Source organism: Tupaia chinensis, unplaced genomic scaffold (genome assembly GCF_000334495.1).
Source record: "Tupaia chinensis unplaced genomic scaffold, TupChi_1.0 Scaffold000248_2, whole genome shotgun sequence".
In the NCBI taxonomy this organism is placed as follows: domain Eukaryota; kingdom Metazoa; phylum Chordata; class Mammalia; order Scandentia; family Tupaiidae; genus Tupaia; species Tupaia belangeri.
Genome location: NW_006159727.1, coordinates 1,001,793 through 1,006,474, shown reverse-complemented (window position 1 = coordinate 1,006,474; position 4,682 = coordinate 1,001,793). Strand labels below are relative to the sequence as shown.

At 48.1% G+C, this 4,682-nt stretch overlaps 1 pseudogene; it reads left to right on the top strand.

Annotated features, from left to right (window-relative positions):
- The first annotated feature begins 1,093 nt into the window (after window positions 1-1,093).
- LOC102471245 (40S ribosomal protein S28 pseudogene) lies at window positions 1,094-1,303 on the top strand (annotated as a pseudogene).
- The last annotated feature ends 3,379 nt before the right edge of the window (window positions 1,304-4,682 follow it).

The window sequence follows — 4,682 nt, the reverse complement described above, 5'->3', positions numbered from 1 at the left end:
AATTTTCCAGGATCCAGGAAGCTGGATGACTCACCTGGACTGGCAGCAGTTTGGGGTCTCAGCTTGCCTCCCTGGACTTGAGCCACACCTCCCAGGCCTCACCCTGCCACCAGCTCGTGGCACACATTCCCTGACTCAGCTGGGATGGCCATTTAGAGGAATATAAATAGATGATGATTTAATGTCAAGGGAATCTTCTCCCTATAAAGTTTTTTTATAGGATTTTATTGACAAATAATTTACACACTGTAAAATGCAGAAAGCTTAAGTGCACAATGTGAAGAATTTCTACACATATATGCACGTCTGTGCCTTATAAAGTTTCAAAGAGCATAAAAGGACATTTTCATTAAAATACACAGGTTAGCTGGAATGGCTAAAATTGAAAAGACGATAGCACCAAATGTTGGCAAGGAGGAAGAGCAACTGGAACTCCTACACATTCCTGATCATGATGTAAAATAGGACATCCACTATGGAAAATTGTTGGACAGTTTCTGTTTTTAAAATGTTATTCATTCATTCATTCATTCATTCCATGAGTGAGGGAGACAGAAAGACAAAGAGAGAGAGAGACAGACAAAGAAACAGAGAGATAATGTTCTCAACAGGATCCCCATGCCACAACTCACCCCCAGCTTCAGACAGCCTTGGATCTTGGGTCATGCACATGCCTGGCACACTCAGGGAATGCTCCGGTTGCAAACCTGAAATGTTCTCATGTGGGTCAGCCTCCCAGAGCATCACATTTTATTGCCAAGCCACCATCTGACCCCAGTCTGACAGTGTCTTATCAGGTTAAAAGTACACTTCCCCTGTGACTTAGCCATTCCACTCCTAGGTTTTGATCCGAGAGAAAAGAAAACACACAAGGTCTCCAAAAAGTGCATGGAAAGTGAATAATTAGGAAAAAACTAGGGGACTAGCCAGTGGAGTGGGGGTTAGAGCGGTTAGATTCCATATGGCCAACTAACTACACAGTTTGAGTTCCAGATCTGGCAGGTTGAAAAACATACCAGGCACACACGCATGTGTGCCCAAAAACCCAAAAGAAGAATGCAGGAGCTCTCTGCCCAACAGCCACGCTGCCATCATGGACATGAGTCGTGTGCAGCCCATCAAGCTGGCCAGGGTCACCCAAGTGCTGGCCAGGACTGGCTCTCAGGGACAGTGTATGCAGGTGCGCGTGGAATTTATAGACGACACCAGCCTCTCCATTATCCACAACGTGAAAGGCCCCGTGCGGGAGGGTGATGTGCTCACTCTCTCAGAGTCTGAAAGAGAAGCTCGGAGGCTGAGCTGAATTTTGTGCCAGGTCCTGGATGTCTGAGATGACAGCTTGGCCCAAGGGGATGATCTGCAAAGCTGAATAAAGCATTCGTGTTGTAAAAAAAAAGAAGAAGAAAAAGAATGGAGGAGAAGGGATTGCGGCATAGCCATCCCCTCTGGGGGGGTCATTTCTCATTTCTCCTCGCTCTCTGCCTCTCTCTGACAATCACGTGCACCCTCTAAGTAAATTTTTTTGGTAAAGAGAAAAAAAATTACGTATGAATTTCAAAACGAATTTTTGCACCACAATAAATGTATACTTCAATTCCATTTTTCCACCACCTTTTTTTTTTTGTTTTTTTTGGAGAGATTTTCACTGTAGGGCGCGTGCGCTCACCAGACAGACAGAGAGAGACATAGAGACAGAAAGCGAGAAATCACCCCCCAGGGGGGATGGTCACGCCGCAATCCCTTCTCCTCCATTCTCCTCTCGGGATCTTGGGCATGCACGCACACGCGCCCGGCGTGAGTTTTTTAAGCCACCAGGTCTGGGAAGCGAACCGCGGTCGACTACGTGGGAATCCAGCGACATAGCCATTACACTAACTGCTGGTTCCCTCCACCACCTTTTTCAAGTCGCCCTAAGTGTACACAAATGTGGTACATGATCATTCATAGCAGTTTTATTTGTAATAACCCCAAGCTGGGAGCAACCCAAATGTCTCCCAACAGATGAATGGATAAACAAATTGGGGCGTATTTGTACAGTGGATGCTTCTGAGCGATAAATGGCAACAACAAACTAACACAGAGAATGGGAATGGATCTCCGAATCGTTACCGTACGATCCCATTTACGTAATACTCCAGGAAACCAACTATCTTAGGGTGACAGGAAACAGGTCAGTGCTTGCTGGGGGAGTGTGCCCCAAATCCCAACAGGATGGAGAAATGGAGAAGGGATTGCAGCATGACTACGTCCCCACGGAGGGCTACTTTCTCCCTCTCCCTTCCTCTCTCTCTCTCTCTCTCTCTCTCTCTGTGTGTGTGTGTGTGTGTCTCTCCGGCATGTGTACACACCCTTTAGCAATTTTTTTTTTTAAAAGAGAGCCAGTCAGTGGTGTGGTGGCTTGGGAGGCTGGATCCCACATGGCCAATTGTACTGCTCAAGTCTCACACCCAGTGACGTGTGTGCATGTTCCCAAAATTCCAGCAGGAGAGGGAATTGTGGCAGGGTCATTCCCCCTGAGGGAGTGTTTTCTCACTTTCTTTCTCACTCTGTGGCTCTCCAGCAAGCACACATGCCTTCTAACACTTTTTTCTTTAAGGAAAAGAAAGAAAAGGAAAGAGAAAACAATTTTTAAAACAGTAATAAAAGGACCAGCAGTTGGCATAATGGCTATGTTGCTGGACTCCCATGTAGTAGACCACAGTTTGAGTCCTGGACCTGGTGGCTTAAATTCATGCCAGGCGCGTGTGCGTGCATGCCCAAGATCCTGAGAGGAGAATGGAGGAGAAGGGATTGCGGCGTGGCCATCCCCCCTGGGGGGTGATTTCTCGCTTTCTGTCTCTCTATCTGTCTCTGCTTTTCTAGTGAGCACACGTGCCCTATAGCAAAAAACCTCTCCAAAAATAATAATAATAATAAAACATACACAAATATAGTTCCAGAATTCTACAGACCATCCCACTTGGGGGGACCAAACAAGAGAAATCCTACTTTAAGCCCAATACAGTGATCTAAGCAGGGCTGCCGCCCTGCCGAAAGACAGCTCTGCACGGCCGAGTCCAGACCTGCCCTCCTCCATGTAGCCCCAGCTCTGACTGGCTGAAGGGCACGTCAACCCCAGGCAATTACTCCCAGGGTGAACCGCGTCTAATGCACACATTTCCAGCTTTTCTTCTCTCTGCTGCTTCCTGTTCCTCTTCCTTCTCGGGTGACTATTCATGGCAGGAACTCCAAACCAGCAACCAAAATACTGCACGGTGACAACGTCATCTCTTAATTACAGTAAACAGTTACATAATGCTCAAGCCCAGCCAGTGCAGAAAGATTCGTTAATGCAGCAACATGCCCCTTTAACCATCCCCGTTTTATTGCACAAACCCCCCAGGGACCTGAGCAGCCCAAGATTTGCAAAAGATGATGTAGAAATTGGTTGAGATATTAAGTCTCTTTCCAGGTGCAATTAAAAGTGGGACAGAGAACCTCGTGGTCTCACAAATATATATATATTGTAAGGATTCCAGGTGCTTGGTCACCCATCAGATTTCTAACATTTGCTGGAGACTGGGTTTTGTTTTTCTTTTTTCGCTATAGGGCATGTGCGCTCGCCAGAAAGACAGAGAGAGACAGAGAGACAGAAAGCGAGAAATCACCCTCCCAGGGGGGATGGTCACGCCGCATTCCCTTCTCCTCCAGTCTCTCTTGGGATCTTGGGCACGCACGCACACGTGCCCGGCGTGAGTTTTAAGCCACCAGGTCCCGGACACGAACCGCGGTCAACTACGTGGGAGTCCAGGAACATAGTCATTACGCTAACTGCTGGTCCCACTGGATTTTGGTTTTGCTCTTGCCTTCCCACCTCCATCTCTGCATTGACAGCACTGCAGGTTTTGCTGGATGGTCTAGGATAGCCACAGCCGCTTGCACACGGGGCCTTGGAAATGAGCCTGAACCACGAAGATCCCCACGAACATTACAGAAATTCTCCCTGCCTTTGATTCTTTCACGTGGGCCCTCTCTGGAGAGACTTTAGTCCCATTTCCTCAAGCAGCACCCAACTAGCCTGAGGAGGGGCAGCCCAGCCGGGCTTAAAGCAGGAGAGGAAGGGCCGGAAATTGACAGAGCATGCCCCCACAAACACGCACACACACACACACACACACACACACACACACACGCACTTTCTAGACCACTGTAGAAGGAAGGATCTTTATATACTTTTTCTCCTGATGTTTTCTTTTCATCTTGCTAGAGGGAGTGTCCACTCGTGGGGGGGTGGGCAGAAAACATCCCCCATTGGAAATGGTCACATCACAATCCCTTCTCCTCCATTTCTCCTTCCAGATTTTGGGCACACACATACACGCACTGGGCATGTTTTTCAAGTCACCAGTTCTGGGATTTGAAACACACAGTCAGCCATGTGGGATCCAGCTGCTTTGACTACCTTACCAGCAGCTGGCCCTTTCATTAATTTTTAAAAAAAATTTTTATTGGGACCAGCAGGTAGTGTAATGGCTATGTCGCTGGACTCCCATGTAATCGACCGTGGTTCAAGGCCCGGACCCGGCGGCTTAAACTCACACCGGGCGCGTGTGCATGTGTGCCCAAGATCCTGAGAGGAGAATGGAGGAGAAGGGATTGTGGCGTGGCCATCCCCCCTGGGGCGTGATTTCTCGCTTTCTGTC